The sequence below is a fragment of the Rousettus aegyptiacus genome, unplaced genomic scaffold, assembly GCF_014176215.1.
Source record: "Rousettus aegyptiacus isolate mRouAeg1 unplaced genomic scaffold, mRouAeg1.p scaffold_m13_p_7, whole genome shotgun sequence".
In the NCBI taxonomy this organism is placed as follows: domain Eukaryota; kingdom Metazoa; phylum Chordata; class Mammalia; order Chiroptera; family Pteropodidae; genus Rousettus; species Rousettus aegyptiacus.
In genome coordinates this window covers 40185430-40200777 of record NW_023416310.1, presented here as the reverse complement: position 1 = coordinate 40200777, position 15348 = coordinate 40185430, and the positions used below count along the sequence as shown (strand labels likewise).

Sequence of the window (15348 nt, the reverse complement as noted above, 5' to 3'; positions counted from 1 at the left end):
AAACAGTTATTGGTTTGCTTTACTTTCAAAATTACTATGGAAAGATTTGTCTATTGTTCTCTTATATAATGTGGCAAGTTGCTAGCTTTACTGTGCCTCATTTTCTCTCCTTTAAATGGGTATAATACATTCCTTTAACCTTAGAGATTATATGAAAAATCAGATAATGTCAAAGAATTACTCTGAAAAACAATGTAGAAGTTGAAGAACAAGTACATATATCAAATTCCATATATATAAAGTGCAAAAAATGAATGGATGGATATAGATGATATAGTTAATTTAGAAATACATGTAAATGTGTCAATATTATAAACAAAAGTAAACAAGTTATTAGACAAAATCTAGGATAGTGTGGGGTGGGTTAAGAGAAATTTTATAGGAACAGGCACATGGGAGCCTCCAAGGTGTTAGTAATGTTCTATATCTTAAGATGAGTGGAAAATATATCATGGGCCATTAAAAATTATTTTTCTTTTAGCTGAATATATACATTTTATATACTTTTATATATGATATTTTTATAGCAAAGTAATAACATTTTCAACTTCATGTACCAAAAGGAAGTATTATATCAAGTTGAATTTAAAGTTTTAGTTTTACTTACAATATAAATCTGTAACAGAGCTATTTATAGTTCTGTTTAACTCTTTCAAGCATTTCATGCATGGTCTCTTCTTTTTTTCTCAGAACAACCCTGTTAAGGGGATATTATCATTTAACAAATGAGTTAACTATAAAGTGGCACTTTGATCTCTACCCAACAGTGAAGCCTTTGGAAAACAGTCTTTTTAGAAGCTGAGAGATGTTAATATATTGTATGAGTTATATGATCTGTAATTGAATCTTGCCTTTTTATTTGAATGACTTTAGTGTATTCCAAGAGACTCTCCACCCTGAATGAGGCAGTTTCCTACATATAAACATATGCCAAAAATACTGCGCCTCTTGTTACATTTATTTGGACTGAGGGCTTTGTTCTTTGCTCTCACTATTATTTTGTTTTCCTTGTTCCTGAGGAAAATTAATGAATTCAGCTTCTGCCTGATGAGCACAAAAGATTAGCATGAATGAAACAGATGTTTTAGAGGCATACTCTTGGTGGCCTCACTGTGTCTCTGGCCCCTTTGACTTGATACCATTGTCTGGCTGTGCATAAGCATCACATTTCATAATGCTGCTGGTCCTAGAATGTGTATATCCTGCTAATATGCACATACTCTAATGTGCAACTTTTTCATTTATTTTCCTTAAATGAAGTATTCTAATTATTTTTGAATGTGCTTTGATGAGGTGACTATTATTATTGTTATCATTATTATACTAGCTTTTCTATGAGGTTATATCTGCAATTGAATATTTTCCCTTGGGGTGGTCTAGGTTTTTCATGTTTCCTTTGTTGTATACTTTGCTACTTACTATTTCAGTTATAATGAGGGTTTATTAGTTCTTTTGACAGTAGGCTATACATGGCATTATAAAGGAAGGGAGGGAGGGAAAGTTTAGAAGAAATTAAATGAGATAGCTTAAGTTGGAACCATTCTTTTGTTTAATCTGCTGGCAAGTTCTACTGCTTAAGGGAACAGAAACAGGCCAAATACTTTTTTGTATTTGTGAAGTGTTAGAATTGCATTATCCCCTGTACTTTGGCTAGCTGGTATTTTAATACTGTAAATGGAAGTTATTAGATAATGGAGTAAGTTCTAAATAGTAAAAACCATCATAGGGAATTTTCAATGGAAGATGAAGAAAAGGAGTGCCGTGCAGAGTAGGGATCTCCCTGAGATCACTCAGTGGTAAAGCTGATGACTCAGATTGCCTGAGTCTAGATTGGACTCTTTTGGTAAAGAAGAATAAAATGTTACATTGATTTTAATTTCACGCAGCAATATAAAGGGTGAGATTATAGTATGAATTTGTGATAATAGACAAGTATACTATGTGAATTAAATAAAATTTTTTGTATACGATTTTGTTCTTACTAAGTATAAAATATTATCCTGAAAGCCTTCTTCCAAATCCAAATGAATCTAAACTTTAAAACTTCTCATGTCCTTTCCCAGCAGCTTTTTGTATGTGTTTAAAGTGACTGATTTTTTAAAGAAATGTTCTCTATAAATGTGAATCATTGCTGTTGACATTAAAAATAGAAAGCAATAGAAGTACAGTCTTGTTAGGATAGCTAAGTAAGTGTTTATTATAAAATTTTAAAGATATGATACAGTCTAATTCATAAAGTTAAGTCGAAGACTCTTACCTATAGAAGGTGTCTAGAAAAAAATTCAGTGTTTTCCTTTTCTCTCATGCTCACAACACTTCTGACACCAGAAGTTTTTTTCCCCACACCGACCAATTCTCTGATAGCAGCTAGATATTCTACAATTCAGTTCAGACACTAACCAGAGTTAGCATAGATTCCCACAGGTTAAGGGCTCAGTCCCACAAAACTGCCTGTATTTCAGCTGCCATTTGCTTCAGGTTACCCACAACTTCTGACCCACTTGGCTCCAAACTGGAAGTTTCTACTGTCCTCTTCTCAAGTTTGCTAGAGCCACTCAGAGAATCCAGGAAAACATTTTAGTTACTATTGCTATTGTTTTAAAGGATAAAAATGAACAGTCAGATGAATAGATGCATAGGGCAAGTTATGTGGGAAAGGCACAGGCCTCCATGCTCTCTCTAGGCCTGCCACTCTCCCAGCACCTCCATGTATTCACCAGTCCAGAAGCTCTCTGAACCCCATCCTTTCTAGTATTTATGGAGGCTTCATTACATGGACATGATCAATTATATCATTAGCCATTGGCGATTAATTCAGCCTCTATCCAACCCCTCTCCCTTTCATGGAGGTCTGAGATGGGGCTGAAAGTTCCAACCCTCTAATCATATGGTTAGTTCTCCTGATAACTGGCCCCATTTATAGGGTCTTTCAGAAAGTTACCTCATTAATATAAACATTCGGATGCAGTTACAAGCAGCTTGTTATGAGTAACAAAAAAACTACTTTCATCTTTTTAGCTGTCATGTGTCTTATGTGCCATTGAGTCAGCTCCAACTCCTGGTGACCCTATGAATGAGTGATGTCCACAATGTAACTTTGGTCCCCAGTGACTCATCTTCGCTTTTGGTGATCTTTCCTAATTCTTCCATTGCTGCCCTTCTGAGTCTCTGCCTCCTCTTAATTTCTTGGCTGCAGTCTCCATTTGAATTGATGACTAAACCAAGGTCAGCAGAAGCTTTAACAATTTCAGTGTCTTCATTGCCTATGTTAAAGTTGTGTATCTCTTCTGCAGTCATGGTTTTTGTCTTTTTGATGTTCAAATATAGTGCTTTGGCACTTCTTTCACTTTCATCGGTTCTTTCAAATCCTTGCTGCTTTCTTTCAGTTAGATGGTGTCATCTGCATATCTTAAGTTATTGGTATCTCTTTCACCAATTTTCACTCCTCCTTCCACTGAGTCTAGCCTACTTTTTTGAATATGTTCTGTGTACAAATCTAAAGTATAGAGAGATAAAATGCATTTTTGTATGACACTTTTGCCTATAGGAAACCATTCAGTCTCTCCATATTCTGGCCTGATAGTGGCTTCCACACGTTAGGACAGTCAAGTGCTGAGGCCCACACATTCCTTTTAGAGCAACCCATACCTTTTCATGATTTACACAGTCAAGTATTTACTATAGTCTACAAAACATAGACTGATATTCTGAAATTCTTTGGAGCATTCCTGTATCCAGCGAATGCTCACAATTAGGCCTTAGGTGCCTCTTTTCTGAATCCAGCTTGAACATCCAGCATTTCTTCCTCCATGTAATGTAGAAGCCTTTGTTGAACCACCTTGACCATCACTTTACTTGCATCAGTAATTAGAGCAATGATCCTACAGTTACTATCCTCCTTGGCATCTCCTTAAAAATTGGGATGTATCTGAATGATTCTAATCTGTAGGCAATTGCTTTGTTTTCCATATGTGTTGACATGTTCTTGTTAGGATTTTGACAGATTCAGTGTCTGTGGCTTGAAATAATTCTATCTATATTCCATCTACCCCTGGTGATTTATTTCTTCCCCGTACTTCTAGAGCAGCTTTCACTTCACTTTTTAGAATTACAGATTCTTCCTCATAGGAATCTTCAGAAAAGGTATCTGTCATCCTTTTTGTCTCGTCTGTATTGGTTTGTAGTATACTGTTTCTGCCTTCCCTTTATTTTCTCCTGGTCAGATAATGTGCTTCCTTATTGTTTGTTCAGCATTCCTAGTCTAGGGTTGAATTTCCCTTATTTTTTGAATTTTTCTGTTAGAGATATCTTGTTTTTCTTTTCTTTTCTTTTTTCTTTCTTTCTTTTCTCTCTTTCTCTTTCTATCTCTTTCTCTCTCTCTTTCTCTCTTTCTTTCTTTCTTTTCCTTCCTATCTCCTTACATAGACTATTGTAACAGTTCTCTTTATCTCTACATGATAGTTGTTGAAAACTCCATTCAGGATTCTAACCCTGCTTTTGTCATCTTTTGCTTTTGCCTCTCGCCCAACTCTAACAATTTTTAGTGTTTCTTATGTCATCTACCTTGATTTTTCTTTCCTTTTTACTTCTGGAATTATCTTTTTGCATTCTTTCCTGATAATGTTTCTAGTTTCAGTCCACAGTTCTGGTTTTTGGTCAGTTAAGTTTAACAGTGAAAATTTGTTTTCTATGTGAACTTTAAATCCATCAGGAATGTTATTTACATTATATTTTTTCACTACAATTCTTTTATTGCTCTTCCTCAGTTTTACTCCAGTGTTTAATATTAACCGTTCACAGTCAGTACCACAGTCTGCTCCTGGTCTTATTTTGGCAGAGAGAATACAGCTTCTCCATCTCCTGCTTCCAATTACATAGTCTTTTTGATTTATGTTTTGGCCATCTGGTGATGTCCATTGACTCTATCATCTAGTAAATTCCAAGCGTTTTAGGAGATCTGTGCTAAGAATGGGACAAAGACCAAATATGTATTTCTTATATAAATTACAATAATATAGAAAGCCAATGCAGCTCAGAAGGTGATTGTTCACCTCTCAGCCTCCAAGAAATTGAATAGTACTCCGGAGATACGGAATAGGGAAATATTAACAAGAGCTTTCATTATAAACAAATAGAAACTATAATAGGAACTCCTAGATATTGATGAAATAAAAGGGGAACACTTCGAATGAATATGCCACATATGAAGCTTATTTTACTAGCATGGAAATACATTAAAAGGGATTAAGAATTCATTTTACTTGTTTATTTCCCCTCTTAACTATAAGACTATCGTTTTCTAACTCTTGGTATTATGTGATGGTGGCACTGAGAGTCATGCTTTTTAAATGCTTTTAAAATAGTAAGCAAAATGTTAGCAAAGAAAGCTTTATTGCCTATGAATAAAAATACTGTTTATGCAATATTTGTGTGGAAGTATACTGACATCTCCATTTTCCTTTTGAATGCAATAAAGTAAGATGAATTTATGGATTTAAAGGGAGCTTGATAAGTGATAAAACAATATTGTAAAATGACAGTGATAGAATCTAGGCAGTTAATATATATTCTTTCATCTTTCTTGGATGTTTGAAAATTTTTATAAGATGTTGGTGGAAATTATGTTGGAGTCAAAATTTACACTTAGAGTTCAGGAGGAAAAAAAAGTAGTCTTTTGGAAATGGTTCTTAGCTCATGCTAAATATATATGATAGGCAAAAAGAACTCATTTTGTAACTAAAAATGTTATTAATCGATTTGATTTCTAAATGGCTTTTTTCAGTTATACTTTTCACTAATGGACCATACACAGTAAATAAAACAATTACATGAAATCAATTCAAAGAATATGAATACTAACACAGTTATCTAAGAATATTTAGGGAATAAGACAGAAACAGAATGATCTCCAGAGAAAACCTTCCTGGTCAGATCAAGTAAAAATGCTGGATAATATATTTAAAATACTTGTTTAAAGCATGGTTGACCTGACAGGAAACTAAGGGAAATACTCAGAGGTCGAAATGACAAGGATGCTTGATTCCACAAGACTAAGCAAACTCAAAGTTTGCCTGGAGGGCATCTACTGGCACCTGGTAGTGGGTTGCTTGGTTTACAAAGGCTGTATACTTAGAGATTCTAAGACAAAGCCTTGGGCTTAAGGCAGGGTGGGAGATTGGATCAGAGAATACCCACATCAATCTAGGACCCTTGAAGGGCACTGTCCTCCCTGAGAAAACTAGAAGGAAGGAAGGTACAAAATTCAAGAAAGAATGGTGGGCAAAAAATAATGTTAAACTTGCAGGATTCTAAACAAAAAAAAATCAATTGCAGAAGACAGAAACACTAATATCTAATTCAAAGGGTTAAAAATTAAGACAAAATCCTGGACAATAACAACATATAAATCAAAAGAGAAGTGAAGAAGTTAAAGCATTCTTAAAGTCCTTATACTTTTCAAGAGAAAGACAGAGATACCTATTAATACTAGATATTATTAAGTAAAATATACATGGTAGAATTTCTAGGGTAATCACTAAAAGAATATAAATAGTGTATATTATTTTCAAACAATGTTAGATGAAGAAAAAATATTTAACCCAAAAGAAATAAAAAACATGTAGAGGGAAAACATATAAAAGAAGATGCAAAACAGAAAACATCCAATGAAGTAGTAGAAAAGAATTTGAAAAAAAATAAAAATTATACTAGGTCAGTACCCTAAGGGGAGCTAATAATGTTATACAGATAGTCTTTAAAGCAAAATCAGTAGTGATTACTAGAGATCAAATTTGACAGAAAAATCAATTCAGGAGGAAGACATAATAATTCTAAATATATAATACTGGTTAAGAACACATAAAATAAAAATGAACATGTCCATTATCATAGTTAGAGATTTAGTTCCCTTCATGTGATAACTGATAAAGTGAACAAAAAACCAATACAGAAATATGAGATTTGAACAATATAATTAAAAGCTTAATTTAATGACACATAGGATACTATATACAACTGGAGACTGTACCTTTTCATGAACAAACAAAAATTTTTTAAAATTGACCATTTTCTAGGCTATGAAGTCCATTAAAATTTCAAATGATCAGTTGTATTTACTTAGCAATTAATTACTGAATGCCACATGTCAGGCATTATTGTTAGAACTAGGAATATAGCAATGATCCAAAGAGACATACACACAAAAATCTATGGCATCATAAAGTTTACATTATAGTGAAAGAAACAATATGTAAATAAGTAGGTAAACTAAATAGTATGTATGTTAGGTAATGTTATGTACCACAAAGGAGGACAAAGCAGGAACAAGGGCTAGGTAGTACTGAGAGGTAGACTAAGTGGATTGCAGTTTAAAATAAGATCGTCTAAGAAGGCCTCACTCACCAGGAAGGTAAGTTAAATTCCAGCAGTTTGGCTGGAGCAGTGAATGAGAGGCAGAATAATAAGAGAATGAGTCAGAGAGGTAGCAGGTGGATCTGTAATATAGGATTTTTGTGGGCTATTGTAAGGAATTGAAATTTTTGTCTTGAATAATAGGGAAAGTCAGTGCATGATTTGGAACTTTGATTTGGATTCAGATGCTATGTTAAGAATAGACCTTTGAAAGGCAAGGACAAGGAGACTAGCTGGGAGGCTCCTGCAATAAGTGAATGAGAAAAGGTGGTAGCAAAAGGGATGAGGCTAGAGTGTTTGGATATTGGACATATTGAAGATCTTGCTGGCAGAGTTTGCTGACAAATTGGACAAAGAATATGTTAGAGAAGTCGAGAATGATTTTAAGTGTTTAGACCTGAGCAACTGGAAAAATGGAGTTGCCATTGACAAGACTGGTAATACTGAAAAAAGAACAGATATGTTGGAAAAGGTCAGGAGATTGGTTCTGGACCTGTTGAAATTTCAGTGAGGAATTCAGAGGTGAGTTCTGAGACAGTTGTAAAGGGAAATATATAGCGTTAAATGTTTTACATTGGAAAGAAGAAAGATTTAAAATTTAAGAGCCATGCAATTTAAGAAATTTAAAAAATATCAGTAAAATAAACCCAAAGAATATCGAAGGAAGGAAATAATGAAGGTATGTTTAGGAATTAATGTAATGGAAAACAAATTAAAGAAGAGGCTTAATAAAGCTAAGCATTTATTCTTTGACAAGATTAGTAAAAGAGAAAAATAATGAGTATTAGGTCTATAAAAGGGACCTAATGATAGCTATAGCAACAAATACGTAGAGATTTTTAAAAATTGAAATAAAAGGAATACTATGAACGTCATTACAGCAAACTTGAAAAATTAGATGAAATGGAAAATTTCTTAGAAAAATAAAAATAACCAAAACTGAATCAAAAAGAAATAGATGATCTGGATAGCTCTATAACTATTTTAAAAATTAAATTAGTAGTTAATGTTTTTCCCACAATGGAAGTCATAGTCTGAAGATGCTATACCAATGAAATAAGTCCTTAAATTTTGCTTCTGTTGCTCACGTTCTTTCTCATATATTATGTCTAAAAATCAAAATGGGTAAAAATTACATTGCTAAAAGGAAAACCATGATTATTGAAAAGCTCCATAATAACCATTCTGTTTCCCTTGAATTTATGTAATGGACTTAGGAACTCTCTTTTGTCCAGTGTGAGACAAGACAAATTTCATTGTAGGGATGGAGCTAAAAGTGGGGAACAGTCTGCTTATTAGACATCTACTGAAAAGATGAATCTTAAGACTTTCTTTCACCCTAGTCATTAATTATTCTTTGCATATGTGATGTAGAAATTTGTTTTCTGCCTAAGTTCTAAGTTGAGTTGTATATTCAGAACTGCTTGTCACTCATTTTCTCTTGCATGTAACTCCCATTGTCTTTGTTACCCTTATTCAATGAGTGATATTATAGGGCTTGGATAAAAGGCCACAGTTATAAGTTAGTGAACTGCATCTGCACACCCAATACTCCTGATCAAGACAGTTGTTGACCTCAAACTCCAGACTGGCTCCAACTGACGGCCTCATCATGCTTATCAGGAAGTCTTACTCTCTTTAATTTGTCAGATGAGAGGGATTAATATGTAGCTTAGTGTTCTGGAAAGATATAATGACAGTGCAGAGTCCTGTGGATCAGGAAACATTGTATTGATGAGAGAGGTTTAGATTTAAACAACATTTATTTATAAGGCCTATGCTTTTTTTAGAATACCAAGCTACATTTTTTTCCAAAATTAAAAGCTTTTTAATTATAAAAGTGTAGTACATGATTTTTTTTTAAACAGTATGATAGCATTGCCCCCTTTTCATGTCAGTAAACATAGATCCACATCATGCATTTTAAGGATTCACCACCATGATGTATTCAACCATCCTCCTATCTATGGGCATGGACTATTTCCAATCTTTGCTACTATAAACAATATTGTAATAAACATCATATATATGATGATATATGTGTGTTTGTATATATATGTGTATATATATGTGTGTGTATATATATACATACACATAAAAGAAGTCTTTCTGTCTTACACACCCCTACCTCTGTGCATTTATATAATTCTTTCTGAGAATAAATTCCTGTAAGTGGAATTATCAAGTCAGAATTATGCACATTAAGACTCTTGATATATATTGTTAAATGTCATAATTTTGTGAAATTACTCATCACACCCACAAGTGATATATCTCTTAAAGCACTGGAAATTAAAAAGGTAAAATTTGGCACCTTGCTACTTTAATTTTTTATGTATTAAATTCTTATTTAAAATTTTTAATAAATACTAAAATTTAATTTTAAAGCAGTTTAGAGCAGTTAGATTTACGGCAAAATTGAGAAATTTCCCATATTCCTTCTATGCCCACCTGCTTTAATATCTTTCTTTTTTACTAATGATTGCATACATTTTTCTGTATATATGGGTTATTTGTATTATTATGTGAATTGTTACTATTTAATATGTGCTAATCAAAGCTAAGGGCCTTATAAACATGATTTCATTTAATCTTCACATCCTAGTATGTAAGCCTATATTATCCATGTTTTATTGCCAAAGATACTTAGATTAAGTAATTTGCTGAACAATTATGTGCAGTATGTGACAGAAGAGAATTTTAACTTGAGTTCATCCTACCTCAAAATCTATACCATCATACTAGGAACTGAACCATGTAAAAAGACAAAGTACTTTCCCTTTTCTAGAGATATTTGATAAAAGAGGAGATGTATACTCATGCGGAGGAGCAGTGCAGTATAGAAGGTTAACAGCTGGGAGTTTTGAATATGGGCACATTCTTAATATCCCTCAGGTTCAGTTTCTTGATTTATAAGTAAGGGTAAACATGGTACCTAACACATTGGGATGTTCTGAGAATTAATCATCCCTATAACAACAGCATATGGTGCAATCTGGCACTTAATGGCACAATGAATGCTGTTATCGATTATGGTGTTATAGAGATTTAGTAATTAGTTGGAGGTGGACTAAATGATCTTTTAGAATCATATATTCAACCTTTTTTTCACTATTGCCACTCCAAGAAGAAAAAGGACATTTAAATTAAGCAACTTTAGTCTACACTCATGCCACCCTGAGCATGCCTGATCTTGTCTGATCTCGGAAGCTAAGCAAGGTTGGGCCTGCTTAGTACTTGGATGGGAAACCACCTAGGACTACCAGGTGCTATAGGTGTTAAAAAATTAAATGACTTTAATTTCTTCCTAACAAATAATTAAATATTAAGGAATAATATTTGTCAGATAGGGTGGAGATCCACAAACTATTGTAATAAGTGTTTTTCTATCCCTAAGAACCAAATTTTTATCCCCTCAAAGGCGATAGTGGCCCTATTAGAATGCATGTTTTAGAAGGAAATGCCTCCTTTTAAACTCATAGGAGAGTCATCCTAGGTTTGAGAGGGGAAAAGAGACTGTTTGAGATTTCCTCATACTTTTCAGGTTTTTTTCAACTCTGAGAATTTATGTTCCTATATTTTGAGGACCTTTTGAGTAGAAAAATAAAATCTCTGTTCCCTAAGAAAACCTCTTCCTATTTGATGAATTCTAACTTTCCCAAGTTCTGAGTGAACAATTATAGTATACAGTATGAGACATAAAGAATGGCATCCATAAGTAGTTTAATACAGATTCAAATAACATTTACAATAATGTTTATCTGACACATTTAATAATATTTATAACCATAGTCTGGCTTCATAATAGCCATATTGTTGCATGTATCCACTTCTTTTTTTATTCAGTAGTGTTCCATGGTGCGGATCAGCCATGGTTTCTTTTACATTTCATCCATTGAAGGATAGGTTATTTCCAGTTTTTGGCTATATGAATAATGCTACTATAAACATTACTGTATAGGGTTTTATGTGAACATAAGTTTTCATTTCTGTGGTATAAATGCCCAGGAGTGCATTTGCTGGGTTGTATGGTATTTGTAGGTTTAGTTTATTTTAGAAAATGCCAAACTGTTTTGAATAGTGACTATATTTTATGTTCTCACCAGCAATGCATGAATGATCTACTTTCTCCACACTCTTTTCAATATTTGATGTTGCCAGTCTTTTGCGTTTTATTCATTTTGAGAGGTGAATAGTGATATTGTGACTTTAATTCCATTGCCCTAATGGATAATGATGTTGAATATCTTTCTTTGCAATTATTTGCAATTTAGTAAATCCTCTTTGATGAAATGTCTTTTAAAATATTTTGCCTATTTTCTATTTTTTTTTTACTGTTTTCAGAGTTCTTTACATATTTTGATACTTGTCCTTTGTCAGATATGTGGTTTGTGAATATTTTCTACCAGCCTGTAGCTACTCTCTCCATCCTCTTAACAGGATGTTTGGCAGAATAAAAATTTTAATTGTGATGAATTCCAATAGATCAATTTTTCCTTTTATGAATAGTGCTTTTGGTGTCAAGACTAAGTCTTTGCCTATGCCTATATATCAAAGACTTCCTCTTTTACTTTTTTCTAAAAATTGTACTTTTATATTTTACATATAAGACCATGATCCATTTTTAAAATTTATTTATTTTGGGGGGGGTTTACATTGATTAACAAAATCTGATAAGTTTCAAGTGCACAATTCAACAGTAAGTCATACAATGCTATATATAGTTAGATTTCTTTCTGTCACCACCTATTTGACCCCCTTTTGCCCCTATCTGCCTCCCCACCACCCTTACCTCTGGTAACCACTAGTCCCCTGTCCATGAGTACTTGTTTGTCATGTTTGTTTGTTTGTTGCTTTTAGATTTATATTCCACATATCCATGATATGTGGTTTTCAACATCTGGCTTTCTCTTAGCATGATTATCTCAAAATCAATCCATGTTGTCACAAATGGCAGTATTTCATCTCTTCTTATAGTTCAGTAATACTCCATTGTATATATGTATCACCTTTATCTTCTTTATCTAGACATCTGTTTTAGGACACTTAGGTTGCTTGCATGTCCTGGCCCCCGTAAATAATGCTGCTATGAATTTTGGTGTGCATTTATCTTTTTGGATAAATATTTTCAAGTTTTTTTGGTAAATACCCAGTAGACAGATTGCCGGATCAGATGGTAGATCAATTCTGTTTTTTGAGAAACCTCCATACTGTTTTCTACAGTGGATGTACCAATTTGCAGTCCCACCAGCAGTGTATGAAGGTTCCTTTTTCTCCACCCAGGCCAATACTTCTTATTTCTTGTCCTGTTGAAGACAGCCATTCTAACAGGTATGAAATGTTATCTCATTGTGGTTTTGATTTGCATTTCCCTAATAGTTATTGAAGTTGAGCATCCTTTCATGTGTTTGTTGGCCATTTTCTATGTCTTCCTAGGAGAAGTGTCTGTTCACATCTTTTGCCCATTTTTTAACTGGATTTTTTTTTTGTTATTGCGTGTATGAGTTCTTTGTATATTTTGGATATTAGGCACTTATCGGAGGCATTGCTTGCAAATATATTTTCCCATTCTGATGGTTTCCTCCTTTTGTTGATGATTTCTTTGGCCATCCAGAAGCTTTTTAGTTTGATATAGTTCTATTCACTTATTTTTGCTTGTATTTCCCTTGCCTTTGAGGTCAAATTCATAAAATCCTCTTTAAGTCTAAGGTCCTTGAGTTTAGTTCCTATGTTTTCTTCTATGTACTTTATTGTTTCAGGTTTTTTAGTCAGATCCGCAATCCATTTTGAGTTAATTTTGATGTGTAGTGATAGACAACAGTCTAGTTTCATTCTTTTGCATATGGCTTTCCAGTTTTCCCAACACCATTTATTGACAAGACTTTCATTTCTCCACTGTATGGTTTTGGCTCCTTTGTAAAAATTATTTTCCCATGTAAACGGGGGTTTACTTCTGGAATCTCAATTCTGTTCCACTGGGGGGGGGGGGAAGAGTGTGTGTGTGTGTGCGTGTGTGTGTGTGTGTGTGTGTGTGTGTGTTTCTGCCAATACCATGCTGTTTTGATTATCGTTGCTTTGTAATATATTTTGGAGTTGGGCAGAGTGTTATCTCCAGTCATATCTTATTCTTTTTTCTCAGTGTTACTTTGGCTATTTGGGGTTGTTTGGGTTTCCATGCAAATGTGATGATTTTATGTTCTAGTTCTTTAAAAAATGCTGACAGGATTTTGATGGGGATTGCATTAAATATGTTTAATGCTTAAGGTAATAAGGCTATTTTTACTACTATTTCTTCTAATCCAAGGACAGGGGAATATCTTTCCATTTCTTTGTATTTTTTTTTTAATTTCTTTTAAGAATTTTATAGTTTTCATTATATAGATCCTTCACATGTTTCATTAGGTTTATTCTTAGGTATTTTATTCTTTTTGTTACAATTATAAAAGGAATAATTTTTTAATTTCTCTTTCTGATAATTCATTTTTAGGTTATAGGGGTGCTATAGATTTTTGAATATTGATTTTGTATCTTAAAACTTTACTGTATTTGCTTATTATTTCTAGTAGTGTTCTTGTGTAGTCTTTAGGGTTTTCCATATAGAGAATCATGTCAACAGCAAAAATGACAGTTTGATGTCTTCATTTCCTAGTTGAATGCCTTGTATTTCTTTTTCTTGCCTGATTGCACTCGCTAGGTCCTCTAGTATTATATTGAATAACAGTAGTGATAGCAGACAGCCTTGTCTTGTTCTTGATCTTAGAGGAATGTTTTTAGTTTTTGCAGTTAAGTATAATGTTAGCTGAGAGTTTGTTTTATATGGCCTTTATTATAGTAAGGTACTTTCCTTATATTCCTAATGTATTAAGTGTTTTGATCATAAAAGACTCTTGTCAAAGGCTTTTTCTGCATCTATTGATATGATCATATGATTCCTATTCTTTATTTTGTTTATGTGGTATATCACATTAATCGCCTTGCATATGTTAACCATCTCTGTAGCATATGGTTTCACTCATATGTGGGATGTAAAACTAAAAGCAACAAACTAAGACAAACAAACAAAAACCCATAGACAGATACAACAGTTTAGTAGTTACCAGAGGGGGAAGGGGACAGGGTGGAGGCAGATAATGGTAAAGGGGGTCAAATATATGGTAACAGAAAAAATTTTGACTTTGAGTGGTGAACACACAATGCAATATACATATGACATATTTGAATTGTACACTTGAAACCTATATAATTTTACTAACCAATGTCACACTGATTGGCCAGTTTGACTTATAATGTCTTCAAAGTTCATCCATTTTGTAGCATATTACATAATTTACTTCCTTTTTAAGGCTGAATAATATTCTATTGCATGCAGATACCACATTTTGCTTAGCCATTGATTAGTCTGTGGACAGTAGGGTAGCTTCCATGTATTGGCTTGTGTGGATAATGCTGCTATAAATATAGGTATGCAAATATCTCTGAGACCCTGCTTTCAATTCTTTTGGCTATGAATCCAGACATAAAATTGCTGGATCATATGGTAATTCTATTTTAATTTTTGGAGGGAACTTCTGTACTGTTTTCCATAGCAGCTGCACCATTTTACATTCCTACCAACAGTGTAGAAGGTCTCAATTTTCCTCATCCCTGCCAACACTTACTATTCTCTGAGTTTTTTGATAGTACCCATCCTAATGGATGTGAAGTGGTATCTCATTGTGGTTTTGATTTTTCATTTCTTCCATAATTAGTGATGTTGAGCTATGCCTATAACTTCCAGTACTGTGTTGAATGGAAGCAGCAAAGGTAGACATGCTTGCCTTGTTCCTGATCTTAGAGAAGCTTTTAGTCTTTCACTATTAGGTATGGTATTTATTATAGGTTTTTCATATATAGCTATTATTAGGTTGAGACAGGTCCTTCTATTTCTACTTTGTTGAG

General features: G+C 33.5%; 1 protein-coding gene across 11 annotated transcripts in view; it reads left to right on the top strand.

The window, feature by feature from the left end:
* Positions 1–15348, top strand: part of LOC107519877 (WD repeat containing planar cell polarity effector) — a 298814-nt gene that overhangs the window by 146398 nt on the left and 137068 nt on the right. The gene's annotated exons all lie outside the window — the stretch shown is intronic.